At 46.1% G+C, this 26,576-nt stretch overlaps 1 protein-coding gene across 3 annotated transcripts in view; it reads right to left on the bottom strand.

Moving 5' to 3' along the window:
* PIEZO2 (piezo type mechanosensitive ion channel component 2) overlaps positions 1-26,576 on the bottom strand; it is a 522,557-nt gene that overhangs the window by 217,784 nt on the left and 278,197 nt on the right. The gene's annotated exons all lie outside the window — the stretch shown is intronic.

Here is a 26,576-nt window from a genome sequence, read left to right as displayed (position 1 = left end):
TGAGTATTGCGATGCAGTAAGAATTGGTGATGGATATGAGGCAATCATTCATTAGTAAGGCTTCGGGAAGTAGCTGAGTTGCTCCGAACACCCCTCATTTGCTCGCTGCCCTTGGGCAGAGCAGAAGGAATCAGGATGACAAAACAGAGTCGCTGGAACTCTTATCCACCCCCAACTCGCGGCTTCAGCTCGTGTATTCGGTCACCTAGACGCTCATGCTGTAAAGCAAGCTGTGGGTAAAGGGAATTGGGATGTGACCTAATAGAGAATAGAGATAATAATAGAGAAGCACCATGTCTTAGTGGAAAGAGCACGGGCTTGGGAGTCAGAGGTCGCGGGTTCTAATCCCGACTCCGCCACTTGTCAGTTGTGTGACTGTGGGCAAGTCACTTAACTTCTCTGTGCCTCAGTTACTTCATCTGTAAAATGGGGATCAAGACTGTGAGTCCCAAGTGGGACAACCTGATAACTTTGTATCTATCCCGGTCCTTAGAACAAATATCATTATTATTATTATATGACTCGTCATCCAGCCAAGAATAAAAATGCTGGGTTCAACAAATTGGGCCTGTCCAGTACGTGTGATTTTGGTCTTGATAATACTAGATACTGAAATTTGGAAGAACTTTGGCCTCCAGAAGAAAGCTTGTGAGAAGACTACCCCAGAAGTGTCCTTTTAAAAAAAGGGGTATAGTCAGGAGAATCGACACAATTGCTCAAAGTCCCCAAAGTATCTGCTTAGTACCATAATCACCAACTACAAACTAGTTCTGCCTGAACGCCAAAACCCAAAGCACATTCCAATTTCCTCAGAGTGCTATCTTGCAAGAAAAACAGAGTTTCTATATTACTATGTTTAACCACATATTAACCCAAAATTTACTTTCCAAACACTAAATCTAACAAGAACGGCCATTTAATACTAAATGGCTTATGACTTCAAAATATTCAACCTCAAGAAATGTGTTCATTGGTACTGCATATTGAATTCTCTCCATCCCGAGAAGCATAGCTTGTTCTTTCTAAAATCTCAAACGAACACTACCATAGTATAAAGTTACTCCTCGTCCCCCTGGTAGAACAGCAGTGTGGAAAGAGCAGAAGAGAGTCAAGAGACCTAAGTTTTAATCCCAGTTCTGCCTCTTGCCTGCTTAGGCAAGTCAATCGCCACATCCAGGAGAGAATTCTTCATCTTCCCACCCACACCCTGTCCTCACCCAGATTTTCCCATCACTACAGACATCATTCATTCATTCAATAGTATTTATCGAGCGCTTACTATGTGCAGCGCACTGTACTAAGCGCTTGGAATGTACAAATCGGTAACAGATAGAGACAGTCCCCGCCCTTTGACGGGCTTACAGTCTAATCGGGGGAGACAGACAAGAACAATGGCAATAAATAGAATCACGATAAATAGAATCAAGACTGTCTCCGAAACCTATAATCTTGGCATTATTCTCTATTCATCTCTCTCATTCAACCAACATATTCAGCGTGTCACCCAATTTTTTCACTTCCAACTTTACCACATCTCTAGAATCCACTTCTTCCCCTTCATTATTATTATGGTATTTGTTAAGCACTTACTAAGTGTGAAGGGCTGTTCTAATAATGTAGGATGCGGTCCCTATCCCACATGAGGCTCACGGTCTAAGTAGGAGGGAAAACAGACGGTGAGGAGTTCCTGTTTGAGGGGCAGTTGGATGGGCAAATATTGGAGGTTTTTGAGGAGTGGTGAAGCATGGCCTGAACAGTTGTTGTTTTTTAGAAAAATGGTCAGCAGAGTGAAATAAGGACTGGAAAGGAGAGAGGCAGAGGGCAGGGCAGTCAATGAGAAGGTCTGATGCTGCAGTCAAGGTGGGTTAAGTGCTTGGATCAGCATAGTATTAGTTTGATTGGAGAGCAGCATGGCCTGGTGGATAGAGCACGGGCCTGGGAGTCAGAAGACCTGAGTTCAAATCCTGGCTTATTCACTTACCCGCTGTGTGAATTTGGACAAGTCACTTAACGTTTCTGTGGCTAAATTACCTAATCTGAAAAATGGGGATAAAGATTGTGAACCCAATGTGGAACGTGGACTAAGTTCAATCTGATTAGCTTCTATCTACCTCAGCACGGAATAAGGTATCTGGCACATAGTAAGCAAGTAGCTCAGTGGAAAGAGCCCGGGCTTGGGAGTCAGAGGTCATGGGTTCGAATCCCGGCTCTGCCACTTGGCGGCTGTGTGACTGTGGGCAAGTCACTTCACTTCTCTGTGCCTCAGTTCCCTCATCTGTAAAACGGGGATGAAGACTGTGAGCCTCACGTGGCACAACCTGATTACCCTGTATCTACCCCAGCGCTTAGAACAGTGCTCTGCACAGAGTAAGCACTTAACAAATACCAACATTATCATTATTATAAAAAAACTCAACCATTGAACCCCGATTTAACAGTTGAGGAAACCGACCTGCCCAAGATCACACAGCAAGCATCTAGCAGAGCCAGGACTAAAACCCAAGTAAAACTAAAACTTTCAAGCTTCAGCTCTTTCCACTAGGCCATGCTGCTTTCCAACCAAAGTAATGCAATATTGATCCAACAGTTTATCATCCCATCTTGATTACTGAATCAGCCTTCTTACTGACTGCCCTGCCTCTTGTCTTTTCCCTTTCTGGTCCTTACTTCATTCTACTGCCCACTTTTTCCTAAAAAAAAATTCAGTCCAGGTTACCCCACTCCTCAAGAACCTCCAGTGGTTGGCCATCCATCTCTGAATCAAATAGAAACTCCTTATCATTAGTGCATCAATTAGTTCACCCTTATGAAAGAGCCCAGGCTTGGGAGTCAGAGGTCATGGGTTTGAGTCCCGGCTCTGCCACTTGGCAGTTGTGTGACTATGGGCAAGTCACTTCACTTCTCTGTGCCTCAGTTACCTCATCTGTAAAATGGGGATTAAGACTGTGAGCCTCACATGGGACAACCTGATTACCCCGTATCTACCCCAGCGCTTAGAACAGTGCTCTGCATAGTAAGCGCTTAACAAATAACATTATTTGAGAAGCAGTGTGGCTCAGTGGAAAGAGCTCGGGCTTGGGAGTCAGAGGTCATGGGTTCGAATCCCAGCTCTGCCACTTGCCAGCTGTTTGACTGTAGGCAAGTCACTTAACTTCTCTTTGCCTCAGTTACCTCATCTGTAAAATGGGGATTAAGACTGTGAGCCTCACGTGGGACAACTTGATTACCCTGTATAAACCCCAGCGCTTAGAACAGTGCTCTGCACATAGTAAGCGCTTAACAAATACCAACATTATCATTATTATTAACCTCCCCTCCCCCCACTAAACCCTCAGGGCGAACACTTCAATATCTTAACACAAAGCAACTTACTCTACTGTATCTTCTCTCTCTTATCATTCAAATCTTGCTCTCAACTTCCTTTTTGACTGAAAATTCCTCCCCCTTCATACCTAACCACCACTCTCTCCACCTTCAAAGTCCTACTAAAGTCCTACATATCTCTCCATGAAGCTTCCCGAATCTTCTTATCTCCCCATCTTCAACTTCACCCATGAACCTGGGTCCATATCTTCTTAAGCATTTTTCTATTCATCTCACCCCAAACACCAACCACTTATATACACATCCCTAAACTCTGCCGCTTCCCCCAACTGTAATTTATTTTTTATGCCTGTTTCCCCCACTAAACTGTAAGTTCCTTGAGGGTGGGGAAGCAGCATGGCCTGGTGGAATGATCAAGAGCCTGGGAGTCAGAGGACTTGGGGATTAGAACCCTTGTCCTCTGACCCAGGCCCAAGCTCTTTCCATTAGGCCATGCTTTAGAAGGGATGGGGAAGGCAGGTAAGAAGATTAGAAAGATAGTTGTTTAGCCTGGAACGAAAAAGGCAGAGAAGGTATATAATTAAAGTTTCCAGAATCATGAAGGTCAATCAAACAATGAGTCAATTAATGGTATTTACAGACCGCTTACTGTGTGCAAAGCACTATATTAAAAGCTCGGGAGACCACAATACAGTTGGGATTGTTGTTTATCAAATCCTACGACAGAATGATCCTGAAGTTGCTAAATTTAAAAGAAATGCATGGAGAGTCACCTGGTCTCTTTTCGGATTCCATTTGGAATTTCTACAGTGGAGTTATCATTCAGTCCACGTTTCCCCACACCTCAAGAACCTCCAGGGGTTGGCCATCCATCTCCACACAAAACAAAAACTCCTCACCACTGGTTTTAAATCACTCAATCACCTTGTCCCCTCCTAACTCATCTCACTACTTTCCTAGTACGTACCAACCCGCACACTTTGTTCCTCTAATTCTAATGTTCTCATTCTACCTCCATCTCACTGCCAACTTTTCACCCATGTCCTGTCTCTGGTTTGGAACGTCCTTCCTCCTCTCATCTGACAGACAATTACTGTCCCCTCATTTAAAGCTTTATTGAATGTACATCTCCTCCAGGAGGTCTTCCCTGACTAAGCCCTCCTTTTTCCTCTTCTCCCACTCCCTTCTGTTGCACTGATTTGCTCCCTTTATTCAGACCCCCTCTCAGCCCTACAGCATTTATTACAGATCTGTAATTTATTTCTTGATATTAATGTCTGTGTCTTACTCTAGACTGCAAGCTTGTTGTGGGAAGGGATTGTGCCTGTTTATTGTTATATTGTACTCTCCCAAGTGCTTAGTACAGTGCTCTACGTACAGTAAGTGCTAAATAAATATGAATGAATGAATGAAAGAATAAATGATTCCACGGTTTGCGCATGCATCCTGCTGCCTCTGTCAGAGACAAACAATTGGGCTGGAAAGACAACTGGCTGGTCCAGTAATGGTTTTGCAAATGGCTGAACAGTCTGGAGAGTGGTGAGTGGAAAATCATCCTGTGTTACCTAAGGAAATAGACTCGGATTCAAAATCTCTATTTTCTCTCGCACTCACAGGAGTACTTCAAACAAGCCCTACCTTCAGTGCAGATTTTCTTTTCCACCTATAATTTTGGTCTAGATTAAAAGATCCTTAAGGGCAGGGATTGCATTTTCCCAAGGGCCGGGTTGCGGTGCTCTACACAGAGCGGATGCTCAGTGAATACTTCTGAATGAAGTTTTTAAAAATGTGCTAATAAATGTTTTTCCAGACTGCTCGTCCCTTCACGGTGCACTTAGGCAAGCAGATAAATGAAGTCACTGTTCTTGAAAACTCACTGAGCATAAAGGTTCAGTTGCTGGCAGAGAAGCCAAGAGCCCATTGACAGCCCCATTAAGTCTACCCGACAATCACTTTCATGCACAGGTTGCTGAGGAAGGCATCTCCAAATGTTCGGAGTCCACAGATTGGGAGAGAGCTATTCTGCACCCAGGAAACTGACTCCTGCCTTAGAACATCTCTCTCTCTCTCTCTCTTTCTTTTTCTGTCTCTCATGAACAAAGACTCAGCCTGGAAATCCAATGAAGACGTGATTAAAAAATGAGAAAAAGCCAGCAAACCAAAGATAATCAGGATCTTGGGTATGTGTCCTTGAGGCCTGATTTGGGAAACCAAGTGAGGACCGTCTGCACTTCCACCCTCCATGACTGCAATACTGGAACTTTAGCCAGTGAAAGAAAGGAAGCCTTCTCCACAGTCCTCAAACTCTGCTAGCTGCTCATCAACCTTCCCCTCACCTCACCTTCTCACCTGCTGCCTCTCAGAATGCTTTCCTCTGTCTGGGGTCATAAGAGCCGGGGAAATCCCAGCCCCTTCACAGTGCCTGGCCAGACTCAATGACAGAGAGGAGGGGGACGCATCAATCGGAAATTTTGGGGATGGTGTAGAAGTGGTTTCTGCTGCTCAATCACAGCAACAAGGAAGCAAACTGCGTCCAAAATCTGGAGGCTCTAGCTAGCCACCCCCAACCATCCACATCAGTACAATTCTTTGCACACAGTGAGCACTCAATAAATGTTATAGGTTGAGACTTCTCAAGCCAGGAGGCTGAAGATTATTATTATCATTATTACTAGCAATAATTACATTTTTTAAGCGCTGACTAGGTACTAAGCACCGTTCTCAAAGGAGTGGTGGATTCTAGATAAGCAGACTGGACGCAGTAGCTTTTCCACATTGCGTTCACAGTCTTAAGTGGGAGGGAGAACAGGTATTTTATCGCTAATTTACAGATGAGATCAATGAGGCACAGAAAGGTTAAATGACTTATCCAAAGTCACCCAACAAGCAAGTTTCAGAGACACATCCTCTGACTCCTTGGCTGTGCTCTTTCCACTAAGCCACACTGCTTTCAAGCTTCCACCTTGAGGAAGTAGCAGGCAGATGGGCCCTCAGCAGGTGTTTTTACACTGTCACAGGGACCTAGCACGTGGGAGACGGGCTAAGCCTCCCTCCCCACGACCCCACTCCACCCCTCCAGGACTCCCAGCGGCCTCTCTCTCTCTCTCTCCAGCCAGGATAAGGAGGTGTTCTCAACTTTCAAGATGTTGGAGGGCCATGGAAAATGGTGGACTGGTACTGTTGGATCCTGAGCCCGGTGAAGCCTGAAACTCTGTTCCCTCACCCAAATTGCCTTCTCCTTCTTGATGAGTTTATCAATCTATCAATCATATTTATTGAGCAATTACTATGTGCAGAGCACCGTACTAAGTGTTTGGAAGAGAATTAACAGCCATGTTCCCTGCTCATAATAATAATGATATTGGTATTTGTTAAGCACTTACTATGTACGGAGCACTTTTCTAAGCACTGGGGTAGATACAGGGTCATCAGGTTGTCCCATGTGAGGCTCACAGTTAATCCCCATTTTATAGATGAGGTAACTGAGGTACAGAGAAGTGAAGTGACTTGCCCACATCACACCGCTGACAAGTGGCAGAGCCGGGAGTCGAATCCATGACCTCTGACTCCGAAGCCCAGGCTCTTTCCACTGAGCCGGTGAACTTACAGTCTAAATGACCTTGTCTTTTTATTTTTTTGTGTGTTCTTATCGTTTCTTCCTTCCTTTAACTATCATCCTTCCGCTTTCCCCTCTCTTACTGCTAGATGGTGGGTTCTTTGAGGGCCATGTATCATGTTCAATTTTTACCTGTACATTTTTCTGCCCAGTGCTTTGCGCAGCGTTCCAGTACGAAGTCAGGGTTTTTCGCCTACCATTTCTATGACTACTCCCATCATTTATAATAATTATGGTATTTATTAAGCACTTACTATGTGCCAAGCACTGCACTAAGCACTGGAAAAATAACTGAGGCCCAGAGAAGTGAAGTGACTTGTCCAAGGTCACCCAGCAAACAAGTGGTGGATCCAGGAGTAGAACACACGACTTTTTGACTCCCAGGCCCATGCTCTATCCACTACGCCATGCAGTTATCCTTACCTCGCTGACTCTTTTAGGACAGGGCAGCTTCCTGGATCCTACTTGCCACTTGCTCATCAGGCCTCACAGACAAGATTCCCAGTGAGAAAGAAGGAGGAGGAGAAGGGATGAGGAGGAGGAGGAGGTTAGAGGGGCCATTTATCCAGTTTTCTCACAAGACCTTCCGGTTTATGGTTGGTCTGTCCCCTGACTGATTCCCAAATAGAATTGGGTGCTTTAAAGGTTTAAGTGCTGAACCTCACCCCGGTACCAATCCTGCATTCCTGCTGTTGAGTTCCACATCTCAGATACGGTACCGGAATTCATTAACATGTGGTTGGGGGGTGTAACAGTTCTGGAGGAAGGATGGGGATTAAAGTGCTCCCCTAACCCCCTCCCACCCCGCCTGCTAAATGAGCAAAATGGCGCCGGTTATGTCGTCAACTTATGGTGCAGGCCCGGTCTAACGGGGTGATGATCAGTGGCCTCCTCAGCAATAGCACCACCTAACGCCTCATTATAAGTGCACCCCGGCAGCCTGGTGAGGTTCTCCGCCCTCCCAGGAAGAAAACCCCCCTCACAGGCACAAGTCGTGGGGTTCGCTGGCTCTCAAAGTCTGCTGGAGGGGGGCCAGGCCAAGAACAACAGTGAAACAGTCAGAAACTCCAGTCCTCTCCCGCCTCACCACCGGCCAGAAAATACGTGTATCAGATGTTCCCTCCTGCTTGAATTTCTGCATTAAATGGCATGAGAAAAGACCATTGAGGTGAATTTAGCTTGAAGGAAAATAAGATGCATGCAGTGTGGCAGGAAGAGAACAGTGTATAAATCTCGAAGAAATTCTGGACCAGACAATCTTTGATTAGCCAGGAACAGCAGGGGCTTTCGGGAGACCGGGGCGCCCGCTGACTTGGAAGCGTTCACTTTCTGAGTCACCGTGTGTGTCGGCCGGGGCTTTCGAGGAGAGCTGGATTTCGATCAGGCAGAGCAGCGGCCCCAAGCAAGACCTTTGGAGATTTCCATGGCAGGAGGCATGGAGGAATAGTCTTGGCCTTGGATTCAGCATAAAGAAATGGTGAGAGAGCTCTTGGCAGACAAGAGGTACTAAATTCTCGGGCAACTGGTCATCACCAAGACCGGAAACCGGAGCTGTGTTCTAGGAGGTTCCAGATCGTGGACTGGGGCTGGTTGTGCAGATGAATGAGCCCAGATGGAGGTGTCCTTCCTGCCCTCCCTTTGACCTTAGAGAAACAGCGTGGCTCAGTGGAAAGAGCACGGGCTTTGGACTCAGAAGTCGTGGGTTCGAATGCCGGCTCTGCCACTTGTCAGCTGTGTGACTGTGGGCAAGTCACTTCACTTCTCTGTGCCTCAGTTCCCTCATCTGTAAAATGGGGATGAAGACTGTGAGCCCCACGTGAGACAACCTGATTCCCCTGTGTCTACCCCAGCGCTTAGAACAGTGCCCTGCACATAGTAAGTGCTTAATAAATACCAACATTATTACCCAGCTCTGGAGCTCCTGGACCAGCTGGCTGCCACCGCTCATCTCCTAGGAAGATAGTACCAGATTCAACCTTCTTTTCAGCTAAGTTCTATTTCATAGAGAAGCAGCCTGGCTTAGTGGAAAGAGCACGGGCTTGGGAGTCAGAGGTTGTGGGTTCTAATCCTGCCCCTTCGCTGTGTGACTTTGGGCGAGTCACTTAACTTCTCTGTGCCTCAGTTACCTCATCTGTCAAATGGAGATTAAGACTTGTGAGCCCCGACAACCCGATTACCTTGTATCTATCCCAGTGCTTAGAACAGTGCTTGGCACATAGTAAGCGCTTAACAAATGGCATCATCATTATTATTATTAGGTCTGTGTCTCAGGACTAGGTTTCTGCCTTATTTGCATATCCACATTCCACTGTGTCAACTTTACCCTTGGCTGCGTCTCTCTTAAGCACTTTTGTACTCACCCCAGCCTCACAGAACTTACGTAAATATTTTTATTTGCAACTATTTCCCCTATCTGTAATTTGTTTTAATGTCTGTCTCCTTCTGTAGACTGGAAACTACTTGTGGGCAGGGTTTGCGGCTACCAATTCTGTGCTTTCGCAAGTGCTTAGGGCGGTTCTCGGCACACAGTAAGCATGCGATGAACACCGCTGACGGATTGGTCAAGAAGTCACAAAACTGAATTCAGCTCTGGAAGAAGGTGGAATTGGCTCTTCATGTCAAATCCAGGAGAGTAATAATAATAATGTTGGTATTTGTTAAGCGCTTACTATGTGCAGAACACTGTGCTAAACGCTGGGGGAGATACAGGGTAATCAGGTTGTCCCACGTGAGGCTCACAGTTAATCCTCATTTTACAGATGAGGTAACTGAGGCGCAGAGAAGTTTAGTGACTTGCCCACAGTCACACAGCTGCCAAGTGGCAGAGCCAGAATTCGAACCCATGACCTCTGACTCCGAAGCCCAGGCTCTTTCCACTGAGCCATGCTGCTTCTCTGCAAGCATAATAATAATCATAATCGGAGAGTAATAGTCATAATCATAATAAGGGTAACTGCGGCGTGGCTCAGTGGAAAGAGCACGGGCTTTGGAGTCAGGGCTCATGAGTTCGAATCCCAGCTCTGCCACTTGTCGGCTGTGTGACTGTGGGCAAGTCACCTAACTTCTCTGTGCCTCAGTTCCCTCATCTGTAAAATGGGGATTAAGACTGTGAGCCCCATTTGGGACAACCTGATTCCCCTATGTCTACCCCAGCGCTTAGAACAGTGCTCGGCACATAGTAAGTGCTTAACAAATACCAACATTATTATTATTATTAAGTGCTTACTAGGTGCCAGGCACTATTCTAAGTGCTGGCGTAGATACAAGATAATTGGGTTGGACACAATCCCTAACCCACACAGGGCTCACAGTCTTAATACCCATTTTACAGAAGAGGGAATTGAGGCACAAAGAAGCTAAGTGAAATGCCCAACGTCACACAGCCGACAAGTGGCAGAGCTGGGATTAGAACCCGTGACCTTCTGACTCTCAGGCCCATGTTCTATCCACTAGTCCATGCTGCTGGCCTAGTGTCCTAGAGGGGCCATTGGTCCAGTTTAGCATGAGGTAGTCTGGTTTTCAGCGACTCTGACCCTGCCTGGTACCAAAATGGAGCCAGATGGCTCAGGACTGGTTTTAAAATGGTAACTGTAAGAGCCGAGCCTCCTTCTGTCACAGCTTCTACTGACAAGATGCGTGGCCTGGATGCGGGCCTAGAGTTCACGAAGGCCTGGGTGGAGAGTGCAAACGCCACAGCCTTGACAAATAAGGAGGGGAAGGAGGTCAAGAGGACCCCCAGAGAAACCCCAGAGGATTGACCTTACCCTGGCTTACTTCCTGAAAAGAGACCCCCTGACACCCTTGGAGGCTGTGTCCTGCTTAATACTACTATTACTAATAAGAATGACGGTATTTCTTAAGTGCTTACTACGTGCCAAGCGCTGTTCTAAGCACTGACCAGTGGTGGAGCCGGGATTGGAACCCACATCCTCTGACACACTCCCAAGCCCACGCTCTTTCCACTAAGCCACGCTTGGGATGCCATGTCCACTACGCTGTCCGGCATCCATGTGGTCCGTCGGTCCAGAAGCAGAAGCAATATGGCCTAGTGGATAGTGCCCGGGCCTGGGAGTCAGAAGGACATGGGTTGTAATCCCGGCTCTGCCACTTGTCTGCTGTGTGACCTTAGGCAAGTCACTTCACTTCTTTGTGCCTCAGTTTCCTCATCTGTGAAATGGGGATTAAGATTGTGAGCCCCATGTGGGACAGAGACGAAGTCCAACCTGATTGCCTTGTATCTAACCGGTGCTTAGTACTGAGCCGAGAAGCAGCGTGGCTCAGTGGAAAGAGCCCGGGCTTGGGAGTCAGAGGTCATGAGTTCGAATCCCCGCTCTGCCACTTGGCAGCTGTGTGACCGTGGGCAAGTCACTTAACTTCTCTGTGCCTCAGTTACCTCATCTGTAAAATGGGGATTAACCGTGAGCCTCACCTGGGACAACCTGATGACCCTGTATCTACCCCAGGGCTTAGAACAGTGCTCCGCACATAGTAAGCGCTTAACCAATACCAACATCAATATTATTATTATTATTATTACTGCGCCTGGTACATAGTAAGCACTTAAGAAATACCATTATTAATATTATTATTATTGTTAACCGAGGGTGAAAACAAATCCGCCCCAGCAACAGTTCCTCCTACACTGTGTGTCCGGAAGTTTTTGCAGCTTACAGGGTCTGTGCCCTTCTGGAATCCTGTTTTTCCAAAGGAAGCGATCCCTCTTGTGACCTCGCCTGGTCTGGCTGCCGCAGCTCTGTCAGAAACCGTGCAGACCTGAGCCTACTAGAAGAGACACTTCCTGTTGGACTATTGCACAAGCTGAGAAGACAAAAGAGAAGAGAGCGACTCCTTTCCCGAGAGCTGCACGCTATGCCGGTCACACCTCAGCAGTGAAGTCCCAGCTTCCAGGTGGGAGGCAGCACTGTCTGAAGCTTTGTTCAACTATGTCTTTAAAATGCTCCCGCCACCCCTCCTTGCTTTCCTTTCCTAATTTCAGGTGTCCATAAAGAAGCCGTTTGGGTCTCTTGCTGTCACTCATCCTCCTCACATGTCTTAGCGCAGCCGTGTTAAAGTGAGCAGGGGAGTAGCATAGTTAGATGAACTCCTTTTGACGATCATCAGAGAGTGACGATTCTGTTCCCTTTGCCTGCTAGTTTGGAACTGCAATGTCTCGGGGTTCTCCTGGACGCTCTTCTCACATTGCCAGAGCAGGAGACCGAGAGACCCAGCCCAGGTCAAACCTTGACACCGGCACCCCAAGAAGCACAGAGGAAACAGCGGTGTGATTCCGTTAGAGATCCCGAACTTCCGACTCAGATCCTGAGACAGCTGGCAGTAGTTCAACTCCATAACCCCTCCATGTTTTATATTTCCCATCTGGAAAACAAAATCAATGTTCCTCGTGGAGAGCGGGGAATTTAATTAAACTGGAGAAGTGTTTCAAAGGGCTGCAGAATTAGTGGCGCCTTCCCCGGTGCTTTGGCAAACACACGGTTGCAGCCTCAAATGATGGAAAGAGCCATGGGGGAATATCCTGCTTGGCCGTAGGCCCCTGGTGACACGGAGACCAACCTGAAAGGGATTCTTGTGATTTCTTTCCTCTCAGACACTAAGGCAAGTCTGAAAGTCTTGAGGTCTCCACTTCTTCAAGGGGAATACACAGACACCGCTTCTCATCTTCTCCTAGCACACTGAGGTGTACAATTGCCAAGAGCAAAAGAAAAATTATTTTATAGGGGCCAAATCTTCTAAGCAGTAATCCTCTATCAAGGACTTCATTGTGTGGAATAAATAGCAGAATCCGGATTACGAGGGAGAGCGGCAGAGCTGGGAATTCATGGAGAATGGGGAAGCAGCAGAGTCTAGTGGTTAGAGCCTGGGCCTGGGAGTCAGAAGGTCATGGGTTCTAATCCCAGCTCCACCACTTGTCTGCTATGTGACCCTGGGCAAGTCACTTCACTTCTCTGTGCCTCAGTTACCTCATCTGTAAAATGGGGATTAAGACTGTGAGCCCCATGTGGGACAGGGACTGTGTTCAACCCGATTCGCTTGTATTCCCCCTAGTGCTTAGTTCCAGTGCCTGGAACAAAGTAAGGGCTTAACAAATACCGTAAATTATTATTAATTCCCTCCTTCAAAAGACATCTCGGGCTATTGACTACTTCACTCAATCATCAGTCCCCTCTACTTCACCTGTGAGGGGAAATACAATGCAAGAAATTTTACAATATTGCAAAATCAGGAATGCATGTTAATGATGATAATAATAAATTGCGGTATTTGATAAGTGCTTACTTACTGCCCCTTCCTACCTCTCCTCCCTTCTCTCTTTCTACCGCCCACCCCGCACGCTCCGCTCCTCTGCCGCCCACCTCCTCACCGTCCCTCGGTCTCGCCTATCCCGCCGTCGACCCCTGGGTCACATCCTCCCGCGGTCCTGGAACGCCCTCCCTCCTCACCTCCGCCAAACTGATTCTCTTTCCCTCTTCAAAACCTTACTTAAAAATCACCTCCTCCAAGAGGCGTTCCCAGACTGAGCTCCTCTTCCCCCTCTACTCCCTCTGCCATCCCCCCTTTACCTCTCCACAGCTAAAGCCTCATTTTCCCCTTTTCCCTCTGCTCCTCCACCTCTCCCTTCCCATCCCCACAGCACTGTACTCGTCCGCTCAACTGTATATATTTTCGTTACCCTATTTATTTTGTTAATGAATTGTACATCGCCTTGATTCTATTTAGTTGCCATTGTTTTTACGAGATGTTCTTCCCCTTGACGCTGTTTAGTGCCATTGTTCTCGTCTGTCCGTCTACCCCGATTAGACTGTAAGCCCGTCAAACGGCAGGGACCGTCTCTATCTGTTGCTGACTTGTTCATCCCAAGCGCTTAGTACAGTGCTCTGCACATAGTAAGCGCTCAATAAATACTATTGAATATGTGCTGAGTACTGTACTAAGCGCTGGGGTAGATACAAGGCAATCGGGGCAGACACAGTCCTTGTCTTAAATAGGGCTCACACTCTAAGAGGGAGGGAAGACAGATATTTCTGTCCCATTCTACAGTTAATAATAATGATGGTATTTGTTAAGCACTTATTATGAGTAAACTGAGGCCCAGAGAAGGTCACAGGGCAGAGAAATGAAGGAGCAGGGATTAGAACCCAGGTCCTCTGGCTCCCAAGCCCATGCTTCTTCCACTAGGCTACACTGCTTCTCTAGGGAAAGAACATTCTTTTGCACAAAACCTGTTCTTGACCTTATTGAGAGACAATCAAAATTCAGCCCAGGGAGGCCACTTTGAGAAGCTCATTTTTATAATCATAGTAAACTTTCACTATCACTTAAAATGTGTTTGCCAGTCTGAATTTGTTTTCCTCAAACTGGCTTATCTTAATTTAGGAACTTATAGAAGAACATGCTGTTTAAAATTCTAGAAATGAACAGTGTGGTGTTTGGTATTGTACTATCGGTAAAAATGAGAATTGATTGCAGTATTTATGATCTGAGATTTTAGGAAGACTTGGAAAATCCCAGTATTATCTGGGAGAAGACCACATATGACCCAGAATTGCAGGCACCGATCCTAAATTTTTGTTCTCAGACATACGATTCCTGGCTCAAGTTCACTACAAATCATCTAAACTGGTGCTTAGTGTAACTTGACTGATAAGAGCCTTTTGCAAAAGCTGTAAATTCTGTTTCACCACATAACCTGCTTACTCAATTTATTGGGACCGTGAATGTGAAAATCATTCTCACTTGCCATTTCAATTGAGTTGTAAAGGCTATTCATCAAACTAAGCACATTTCTAAATACACACTAGACACCGGACTGAAAAATATCCAGGGCTCTAGTTCCCCTTTCACCCCCAAGAGAGATGGATAATGATGCCAGTGGACCATTGATCAAACCAAATGTTGGATGGTAAGACTCCTATTTAAATTCCATTCGAACTACAAGTACAATTAAAATACAGCCGGGGTGAAAGTTAGGGCTCCAAATAAAGTTAGCCATAGTTTTGAGATCTGGGTAAGGATTAGGGGTGAATTTCTGGTTAGCCAGTAAAGTAGGCTTAGTGTGGCATGAGGTACCATGTTTTATGACAAGAGTCAATAAGAACAGCCCTTCCACAAGTCGATCCTTGAATGCCGTTAGATTGTAAGCTCTTCTATTAGATTATAAACTCGTTGAGGACATGGATCATGTCTACCAACTCTATGATACTCTCCCAAGCACTTAGTACAAAGCTTTGCATATATTAAGTGCTCAGCAAATTCTCCCTCTAATTTAGACTGTGAAGCTTATGCAGGACAGGGACTGTAAGGAACCGAATTAAGTTGTACGTATCCCAGCACTTAAAATAAGTTTGATGTATCTTGTCCTGCCGTATGATATTGATTTGTCTCCGCTCCATAGCAACGCCATGGACGCATCTCTCCCAGAACGCCCCACCTCCATCTGCAATCGTTCTGGTAGCGGATCCACAGAGTTTTCTTGGTAAAGATAAGGAAGGGGTTTACTGTTGCCTCCTTCTGCACAGTAAACTTGAGCCTCCACCCTCGACTCTCTCCCATGCCACTGCTGCCCAGCAAAGGTGAGTTTTGACTTGTAGCAGATTGCCTTCCACTCGCTAGCCACTGCCCAAGCTAGGAATGGAGGAATGTGTATTCATTCATTCAATAGTATTTATTGAGCGCTTACTATGTGCCGAGCACTGTACTAAGCGCTTGGAATGTACAAATCGGCAACAGATAGAGACAGTCCCTGCCCTTTGACGGGCTTGGTGTTATCATGATTATGTTGTCTTGTTTTTGTCCGTCCGTCTCCCCCGATTAAACTCTGAACCCGTCATTGGGCAGGGATTGTCGCTATCTGTTGCCGAATTGTACATTCCAAGTGCTTAGTACAGTACTCTGCACATAGTAAGCGCTCAATAAATACTATTGAATGAATAATCGGGGGAGACAGACAAGAGCAATAGCAAATGCCTCTGCTTGACTCTCCCTCCTGTAGTCGAGATTGGTAGACCACTGGGAACTCTCCAGGTGTGATCCTGAGAGGGGAATTTGACATATAGTATGTGTTTAACAAATACCATAAAAAAATCCCATCGATTGATTGCTCAGCTTTCGAAGGCGATTTTTGGCAAGAGCCACCACAAGAACTCACGCTTGTCTTCCATTTCCAGAGGCAAGTGAAGGTCACCTTGCCTGGATTCTGTCAGCATCGATGGGGGGTCACATTTCATAACTAAATGATCCTATTCCTCCTCTCCCCCACCCACAGTCACAACCCCCCCTGTAACGTGAACAATCCAGGGTCTTTGTGAGGGAATCAGCAGCTGCCTTAAGTAGGGATGCGTGTCCAAAGGGCAGGATCTGAAGAGGGTGAGTGGGACAGTTGGCTGAAGCAGCGGGCAGGACCACTCCTCCCAAATCTTGCCACCCCACAGGACTCTGCTCCTAGCAAGCTCTGAGCACTGCTGGCCATGTGGACTTCATTCGATTGTATTTATTAAGCACTTACTGTGTGCGGAGCACTGTACTAAGTGCTTGGGAAAGTACAGTACAACAATAAAGAGTGACAATCCCTGCCCACAACAAGCTCACAGCCTAGAGACGGGGAGATAGACATCACTACAAATAGACATCAATACAAATAAATAAAATTACAGATATATACCTAGGTGCTGTGGGGCTGGGGGGTGAGGGGGGAAGAGCAAAGGGAGCAAGTCAGGGCAACGCAGAAGGGAGTGGGAGATGAGGAATAGTGGGACACACTCTGGGAAGGCTTCATGGAGGAGCTGTGCCTTCAGTAAGGCTTTAAAGCGGGGGAGAGTAATTGTATTGAGGAATTGAGGACGGAGGGTGTTGCAGGCCAGAGGTAGGAAGTGGGCCAGGAGTTAGTGGCGAGGCAGGTGAGATCGAGGTACACTGACAAGGCTAGCACCAGAGGAGCAAAGTTTGCGGGCTGTGTTGTAGAATAATAATAATGTGGGTATTCGTTAAGCGCTTACTATGTGCCGAGCACCGTTCTAAGCGCTGGGGGAGATATAAGGGAATCAGGTAGTCCCACGTGGGGCTCACATTCTTCACCCCCATTTTACAGATGAGGTAACTGAGACACCGAGAAGTGAAGTGACTTGCCCACGGTCATACAGCTGGCCAGTGGCAGAGCCGGGATTCGAACCCATGACCTCCGACTCCCAAGCCCGGGCTCTTTCCACTGAGCCACGCGCACTGAGCCACGTAGAAGGAGAGAAGCGAGGTGAGGTAGGAGAGGGCAGGCTGACAGAGTGCTTTAAAACCAACAGTGAGGAGTTTTTGTTGGATAAAGAGATTTTCGAGGAGGGGGTTGACATGTCCTGAACGTTTCTGTAGAAAGATGATCCTGGCAGTGGAGTGAAGTATGGACTGGAGTGGGAAGAGGCAGAAGGTTGGGAAGTCAGCAAGGAGGCTGATGCAGTTATCTAGGTGCGATAGGATGAGTGATTGTGTTAATGTGGTAGCAATTTGGATGGGGAGGAAAGGGAGGATTTAAGCTACTGCAGAGCATTCATTCCACTAACTTGATAATATTCTCCCAAGCACTTAGTAAAGTACTCTGCACAAAGGAGGCACTCAACAAATACCACTGGTTGACAGACTTATGCCCCTTTAAATCCATCAGCAGGCTTCTGGCATTTGGCAACTGAGAGGCATGGAGAAGTACCCCATCCTTTCCTGTTCCATGTGACATCATCTGCGACACTTCACACACCTGCAGCAGAACACGATGAACCACGCGGCGGTCTGTTCAAACACGAAAACATAGAGCTTTTCTCCGTGAACATCTCTGACTCAAGCTCCAGAGCCATTGTTTTCTAGAGACAAAGCTCTAGCATCATTTCCTTCCTGTCTCCCACCCCTGGTCACTCAGACGCCATTATTGACTAGGCTGGGGGCTTTCAAATTTTTGAGCTCTGTCATCTCCCCCACAGAATTCCCCATGGCAACTGCCTCACTCACCTCCCTCTATCTCTCCCTGGGGTTGCCTCGGAAGGCGTGGGGCAGTAGGGAATCTATCAATCAGTGGCATTTAGTGAGTGCTTACTGTGTGCGGAGCATTGTCCTAAGCACCCGTGAGAGTACAATATTATTGCCATTGTTCTCGTCTGTCCGTCTTCCCCCGTAAGCCCGTCAAACGGCAGGGACCGTCTCTATCTGTTGCCTACTTGTTCATTCCAAGCGCTTAGTCCAGTGCTCTGCCCATAGTAAGCGCTCAATAAATACTATTGAATGAATTGAATACTACAATAGAACAGATCCAATCCCCACCCACCACGACTTTACAGTCAAGAGGGATGTTCTTCAGTCCCAGGTCTGCACCATCCACCTTGCTGTGGTCTGGAAAGTGCTGGTGGGAAACTCTGCAGCCTGAATGGACCTCGCCCTGCCTTGCCCCACGGTTTCAGCAGACTCCACCACCAGAGGACAAGTCCTGATTTGCCCCTCAGCAGCAGGAGAAGCAGTCGTGGCAGGCCAGAGTTTCAGGAATACACTGGCCACAGAGACACCGCGCCAAGTTAGCACGGTCCTCCTCCATCCCTACCCTCCCTAATATCTTTGACTATGCCAGGAAGGGGAGGAGGAACACAGGTGAGGCCTGCATTAGTTCATCTCCCAGCTCTCACCGGATGCTGTGTGATGGCCGCAGAGAACGCCTAAATGGGTTCTCTTGCTCTAGCTGTAGAACTCGGCTCTTCTGCCCCTGGAGAAACCACACTTTTAATGGTAGCAATCTAAATCTGAGCCTGAGAACGCCTGCCTGGAACCCTCTCTCCCTTCGAATCTGACATACCGATGCGGCATGGCTTAGTGGATAGAGCAAGGGCCTCAGAATTAGAAGGACCTGGATTCTAATCCCAGTTCTGCTACAGCGTGGCTCAGTGGAAAGAGCCTGGGCTTCGGAGTCAGAGGTCATGAGTTCGACTCCCGGCTCTGCCACTTGTCAGCTGCGTGACTGTGGGCAAGTCACTTCACTTCTCTGGGCCTCAGTTACCGTATCTGGAAAATGGGGATTAACTGTCAGCCTCACATGGGACCACCTGATTACCCTGTATCTACCCCAGCCCTTAGAACAGTGCTCTGCACATAGTAAGCGCTTAACAAATACCAACATTATTATTATTATTATATCTGCTGTGTGACCTTGGGCAAGTCACTTCACTTCCCTGGGCCTCAGTTATCTCATCCATAAAGTGGGGAGCGAGAGTGTGAGGCCCCCATGGTACAGCGATTGGGTCTAGCCTGCTTAACTTGTACCTACTTCAGCACTTCGAACAGTGCTTGGCACATAGTGTATGCTTAACAAGTAGCATACTTATTATTAATACGGTGTTCAAATCCCTACTAAATTCATAACTCCTCCAGGAAGCCCTCCCTGACTAATCGCTCATCCCTCCTTTCTATTACCCCAATACTATATCACCTAGGCACTTGAGTCTTTATCCCTGAAGCACTTCCGTATCACTCCACCCCTTCTTCCCAAAGTACTTATATACGCATCTTTAAACTCTGTTGTTTCTCCCTTCCTGTAATTTACTTTAGTGGCTGTCACTGCTGCTAGGCTGCAGGCTCCAGGGATCATTTCTACCGACTCTACTGCACTTTCCCAAGCCCTTAGTACAGTGCCGTGCACAGGGAAAGAGATCGATAAACACTATTGATTGACTGATTGATAAATGTCAGGTGCTGAGAGTTCCCGAACCAAACTATCGCTTCCCTGGGGAGCCTGGGTTGCCATGGCCGATCCAAAAAGACGCTTCCCAGCTGACAATTACGTTTCTAAGTTTGGCCACAAATTGAGGTTTCAAGAAGAAAGACAGAAAGCTCAAAGCTTGAAAGAGATCTGCATTCTAGAACTGTCTCAAGAATAAAATGCATCTGTATCTACCTCAGCACTTAGTAAATGCTTGGCCTATAGTAAATGCTCAGCAAATGCTACAATCAATATTATCATTGCGTTATTGCTACTATTGTTCCAGTTGTTCTATTCTAATGCTAACCTTCTCACTGTACCTCGATCTCTTCTATCTTGCCTCCGACCTCTTACCCTCAGCCCACCTCTGGCCTGGAATGCCCTACCTCCTCATATCAGATAGGTGCTATGCCCCACTTCAAAGCTTTATTGAAGGTGCATCTCCTCCAAGAAGCCCTCCCTGATTAAGCCCCCCTCTCCGCTCACTCCCTTCAGCGCCGCTCACACTTGCTCCTTCATTTGTCCTCCCTCCCATCCCCGCAACACATACTTATATACCTGTATATATCTGTAGTTTATTTATTCACATTAATGTCTGTCTCCTCCTCTAGACTGTGAGCTCCTGTGGGTAGGGAATGTGTCTGGCTTTTCTTATATTGTATTCTCAATAAGCACTCAGTTGAGTGCTTTGCACACAGTAAGAGCTCAATAAATATGACTGAATAAATGAATGAATGAATATTGTTGCTATTATCATTACCCCCCATCGGCTCAGTGGAAAGAGCATGGGCTTGGGAGTCAGAGATCATGGGTTCAAATCCCTGCTCTGCCACTTGTCAGCTGTGTGACTGTGGGCAAGTCACTTCACTTCTCTGTGCCTCAGTGACCTCATCTGTAAAATGGGGATTAAGAATGTGAGCCTCACGTGGGACAACCTGATTACCCTGTATCTACCCCAGCGCTTAGAACAGTGCTCTGCACATAGTAAGCGCTTAACAAATATCAACATTATTATTATTATTATTATTATTATTATTATTGTCCTAATGACACAAGTAGTCTGTTTGTGTCTTTTTCTGCTCAACAGACTTCTGGGCTTTGATGCATGGCTGGAAGACCACTGGCTGCCTGAACCATAACGATCAACACTGACCTGAAACAAACCCAACATCATAACATGATTTCATTGTCTTCAAAGCCCAGCACAGACTTTGACACCACAGGAAAAAACCTTATTTCACTGATTTTACAAGATTACCCCAAACAGGCTACGAATGTGTGGCTTCAGTAATAAAGAACAACATTCTCCTGGGAATAAAGGATGATATTTAGTCGGTCATTTGTACTTAATGAACACTTACTATGTGCACTAAGAGAGAGTACAAAATAACAATATAACAGACGCATTTCCTTCCCACAGTGAGCTCACAGTCTAGAGGGGGAGACAGATATTAATATAAATAAATAAATTACAGATATATACATAAGTGCTGTGGGGCTGGGCTGGGGTGGGTTGGGAAAATGAATGATAATGTTGGTCTTGTGTGATAGGAGTCTCCAAGTGTTCTAAATGAATGGGTACTTAAAAACCAATTTCAAAGCTACCTTATGAGGGCAAAAATGTCTGGACTGACTACTGCAAAATCCCAGCCTTTTTTGAGAAAAGAAAATCCAACAAGATCCTATGGCACTTTCCTATGGTAGTTCAACAGAGGCTGTTTTATAGAACCCCTTCTCTCCAGGGATTTCCTTAATCAAGAAATTTATTGGCAGGATAAAAAATTAACAATGCAGAATTCAGGGGCAACATTCCGTCTAGGTTTTTTGCTTTCAATCCTACAAAATTGGGTTATTTTACTAGCCTAGGGCATATTCTGAAATCACTGAATCATGAGATTATGGTTGGATCACCAGGAGACATCCACCAACACAATGGCTGGTTTCTTCACTCATTAAAAAAAAAAAAAGGAACCAAAAAAACCCCTGACAGCTAGAAGCAATTATTTAGTTTCTTAAACTGAGGGTTGAGAACGATGTTTGGTTATACTCATTAAATTGAAAAGAAACCTTTAAGGGAATCATCTAGTAGGGAAACATGCGGGTAAGTAATAAATGTTGGGAACATATGGGTAAGCAATAAATAAAACCTCTAAAAGGAATAAAAAAATCCACTTATAACAGACGTTCGGTTTCAAAACATTAAAATCCCAACCTGTGTTCCATGACTTCAGAAAAACACCAGAAGTCCATCACTAAGAAAGAAGTGAAGTTCAGCAAATTAAGAACTGGAGAATCAATCAAACAGTTTTTGAGCACTTACTGTGTGCAGAGCACTGTACTAAGTGCTTGGGAGAGTACAAAATAAGAAAGTTGGTAGACACGCTCGTGTCCACAATGAGCTTACAGCCTAAAGGGGAAGACAGATATTAATGTAAATAAATTAATTACAGATGTAACTGCTGTGGGACTGAAGGAGCGTGGCTCAGTGGAAAGAGCACGGGCTTGGGAGTCAGAGGACGTGGCTTCTAATCCCGACTCTGCCACTTGTCTGCTGTGTGACCTTGGGCAAGTCACTTAACTTCTCTGTGCCTCAGTCACCTCATCTGTAAAATGGGGATTAAACTGGGAGCCTCACAGGGGACCACCTGATTACCTTGTATCTACCCCAGTGCTTAGAACAGTGCTCGGCACATAGTAAGCACTTAACAAATACCATAGTCATTATTAGTATTAAAGGGTACAAATCCAAGTGCACACAGTAGCCACTCAATAGTTACAATTGATCACCATAACCCATGTATGTCAAAAGGATCACCATCTAGAGAATTTCCAAAACCGCAAAGTTAGATATCAGACAGAGCACTGTATTTTACACTGTATCACTCAGGCGATTACCTGCTTTTGTCCTGTACACTGGATAAGAAGCCCTGGAGACCTTCCTCTCAGTTGAGTGAGGGGACAAAGGAATCATTTGGAGAGACCAAACTTGGGGAGAACTCAACACAGAAACAGAGGAAATGTTAACCATATGCAGGACTTCAGTAGAGGCCCAAAGCCAGAAGCAAACAGGTGACCCTTATCTTCTCTTAGAAAATATGCATTCCAGGGGTTTATTCAATGGGTTGGGTCAGGTACCATATGGAATGATCATGCTAATGATCATGATGATCACGATGATGATGATGGTATTTTTTAAGTGCTTACTATGAGCCAAGCACTGTTCTAAGCACTGGGGGAGATGCAAGGTTAACAGGTTGTCCCAGGTGGGGCTCATAGTCTTAATCCCCATTTACAGATCAGACAACTGAGGCACAGAGAAGTTAAGTGACTTGCCCAAAGTCACACATCTGATAAGTGTCAGGATTAGAACCCACAACCTCTGACTCCCAAGCCCATGTTCTTTCCACTAAGCCATGCTGCTTCTCATAGCCGGGCTGCTCTCATAATGATCATAATAATGATAATAATAATGAGTGATATTTTTTAAGCACTTATTATGTGCCAAGCACTTTACCAAGCACTGGGGTAGGTACAGGATAATCTGATTGGGCACAATCCCTGTCCGTCATGGGGCTTACAGTCTAACGAGGAGGTAGAACAGGTCTTGAATCCTCAGTTTACAGATGAGAAAACCAAGGCACGGGAAAGTTAGATGACTTCCCCAGGACAAGCAGCAAACAAATGATGAAGCCAGGATAAGAACTCGGATTCCTTGATTCCCAGGCCCAGAGTTCTTTCTTCAAGGTCATATGGGATTAAAAAGAGGTCTGGAATCACATTATGCCATGAAGGACAATGGAAAAGAGATTTGCTGTTCTGGGATGGGAAGGAATTCTAGATCCAAGAACACATCGGTAAAACATCCAACTGCCAGGTGCTCCAAACCCAGCCAGGTTATGTTTGCACAAGTATTCTGGCTGACCGGGAGGAGATAACTCCAAAATGTGCCACTTTGTGATCTCTGCTGTCATTACCGTCTCACTAACCACACTTCTGAAAACTTCTCTATCATTCACTCAGAGAAATGCAAACCTTTTCACTTCACTGATTTTGTTTCCCTTCCCCCCCTTACTACAGCATGTTTGTTTCTCTTCTCTTTCCACAAGAGGATTCAACCTTGTGATGCATTTCCTGGATGATGCTTTGTGCCCCTATGGACTCAAAACCATCTTTGGTTTGCAGTGAGGAATGGATTTTCCTGGAAATCCCCTCTCTGTGTCTCATTCTCTCCTAGGTTTTTGTCAACTGGCAAAGATCAGAAGGTGAGATAGGATTCAGCAGACATTCCCCGCAGACCAGGAAGGCCAAAAACATCAGTAGGTTCGAGAAGCATTTGGACAAATTTACGGACAAAATGAATCCATTAACACATGGAGGATGAGTCACTAGAAGGAAAATTAGGAATGTCAGTTGGCCCATCCAAATCCATGGGTTGGATGTCAATGAGGCAACTGTCACACAGCTCTTCCAAACATCCTGTTGTCAAAGACAAAATACTGGGCCGGATGAGTCCTAGGTCTGATCCAGTGATGGCCTGGCTGATGGATTTTATGCTCCTAAAAACTCCCTGCTGAAGTCAGTAACTTTGGTGGCCTGTGATGTTTGTCCTCGACCGATCTGTTATTTCAGCGCCTGGCACCCTTGACTGACTGTTCCCACAGTGGAAAGAACACGGACCTGGGAGTTAGAGGACTTGGGTTCTAATCCCAACTCTGTCATTTACCGGCTGCATGACCTTGGGCAAGCCACTTAACACACTGGAAAAATGCCCAAGTGCCAGCATGAGAAGCAACATGGCGCAGTGGATGGAGCATGGGGCTGGGAGTCAGAAGGTCATGGGGACTAATCCCAGCTCCACCACTTGTCTGTTGTGTGAACTTGGGCAAGTCACTTCACTTCTCTGGGCCTCAGTTACCTAATCTGTAAAATGGGGATCAAGACTCCTAGCCCCAAGTGCGACACAGACTGTGCCAACCCTATTTAATTGTATCCACCCCAGCGCTTAGAATAGTGCCTGGCACAGAGCATTTAACAAAACCACAATTATTATTACTTAACTTCTCTGGGCCTCAGTTTCCTCATCTGTAAAATGGGGATTTAATATCTGTTCTCCCTCCTATTTGGACTGTGAGCCTAATGCAGGAGAGGAACAGTGCCTGACCATGTTAACTACTCCAGGGCTTAGGAGAGTGCTTGGCACATAGTAAGTCCTCAACAATTCCACAGAGGATTTATTATTTTATTGTTATTTTGAACTCTCTGCCAACCCCTTGCCTCTGTCCTGGAACATCTTCCCTCTTCATAGCCAACAGAAAATTACTCTCCCCATCTTCAAAGCCTTACTGAAGGCACAGCTCATCCAAGAGACCTTCCCTAAGCCCTCCTGTCTTCTTCTTCCACTCCCTTCTGCACCTTGACTTGCTCCCTTTATTCATGTCCCTTCCCAGCCCCGCAGCACTTTATGTACATATTTGTAATTTTATTTATTTCTATTAATGTCTCCCCCCATCTAGACTGTAAGCTTATTGTGTGCAGGGAATGTGTCTGTTATATTGTACTTTCCCGAGTATTTAGTACAGTGCTCTCCCACAGTAAGCGCTCAATAAATTCGATTGACTGACTGAACTATGACTCATTTAACCGGTCAAGACCTTCAAGGCTACCATGTGAGCTTCATAGTTTCTCACCCCCTGATCCGTTTTCTAAGTGGTTTCAACTACGTTAGTTCCCGGCCTAGTTACAAGGAGGAGGAGTTGGGGAAGAAGGAGGCGGGATATTTGACGAGCCCAGCTTTCACCCCTCCTGGGGTCCCCTCTATCTCCTGTCCTTTCCCCTCTGAGGTGTTGCACTCCAAGGAATCGGGGCAGTTGTGGGTGCAGAGATGCAGTGGCACCAGTTCCGGTGGGATAAACCCGGCTACTAACCCTCCTCTCCCCCCACCCCCCATATGCCTGTTATCTATTCCCCTCCGTGGCTCTGTGTCCCGAGTGGCTGGAGCAGAAAGTGGAGGCACTAAGTTTAGGCACAGAAATGCAACACCCCCAGTTCCAAACCCCTCCCATAACAATAGCAGTGGGGTTGAGGATGGAAAGAATACTGATATTGATTTTTCAGAAACAATCTCTGTCTCTCTGTCCCACTGTTAGTTTCACTATTGCCTGGGCACAGGGAGATTTTTAATAAAGCTTCAGCATCCCCGATGTTCTTCCATTCAATCCGATCGTGTAGGCAGGATCCGACGAGAGGAGACTGCTAATGTCGGCAGAAACCAATCAGAGGTGCGGCTTATAACCTTGCCAAAAATTAGTCCCTTTACCTGAGAGAAGGAAGATTCATTCATTCATTCAATAGTATTTATTGAGTGTTTACTATGTGCAGACCACTGTACTAAGCGCTTGGAATGTACAGTTCAGCAACAGATTGAAACAATCCCTGCCCGATGACGGGCTCACAGTCTAATCGACGGGCTCACAGTCTAATCGAAGATGAGAGAGGAGCACCCAAGGACTGCTGTGATCTAATCAAATGTTCCATAGGCAGTTGGCACCCATATCCTGTTCCCTGCCCTACAAATAGCATATATACGTTTATTACTGTTACAGTGTTTGTTGCATATCTGCCACTCTATCCCCCAAGAAGCTGAAAAGCAATCATACCAGTCTCCCTGCAAATCTCCAAGAAAGAAGGTGCCCTCATTTAAGGCACAGAAAAGAGGAACCTGACTAGCTAGTCTGCAGACGGCTAACATGTGAGGGAAGGAGCCAGCAGCTCAGCTTCATCCCATTAGCGTTGAGATGCCGAAATCCCAAACTTCACTGAAATTACATTCTGTCCAACAAGTAATAAAATTATCGTGTTTATTTCTAAATAAAACAGATTCAGTTGATCAGATCTGAGTACAAA

The sequence above is a fragment of the Ornithorhynchus anatinus genome, chromosome 5, assembly GCF_004115215.2.
Source record: "Ornithorhynchus anatinus isolate Pmale09 chromosome 5, mOrnAna1.pri.v4, whole genome shotgun sequence".
NCBI classification, from domain to species: Eukaryota; Metazoa; Chordata; class Mammalia; order Monotremata; family Ornithorhynchidae; genus Ornithorhynchus; species Ornithorhynchus anatinus.
The sequence above is the reverse complement of the archived record's forward strand: the minus strand, read 5'-3'. Positions and strand labels throughout refer to the sequence as shown.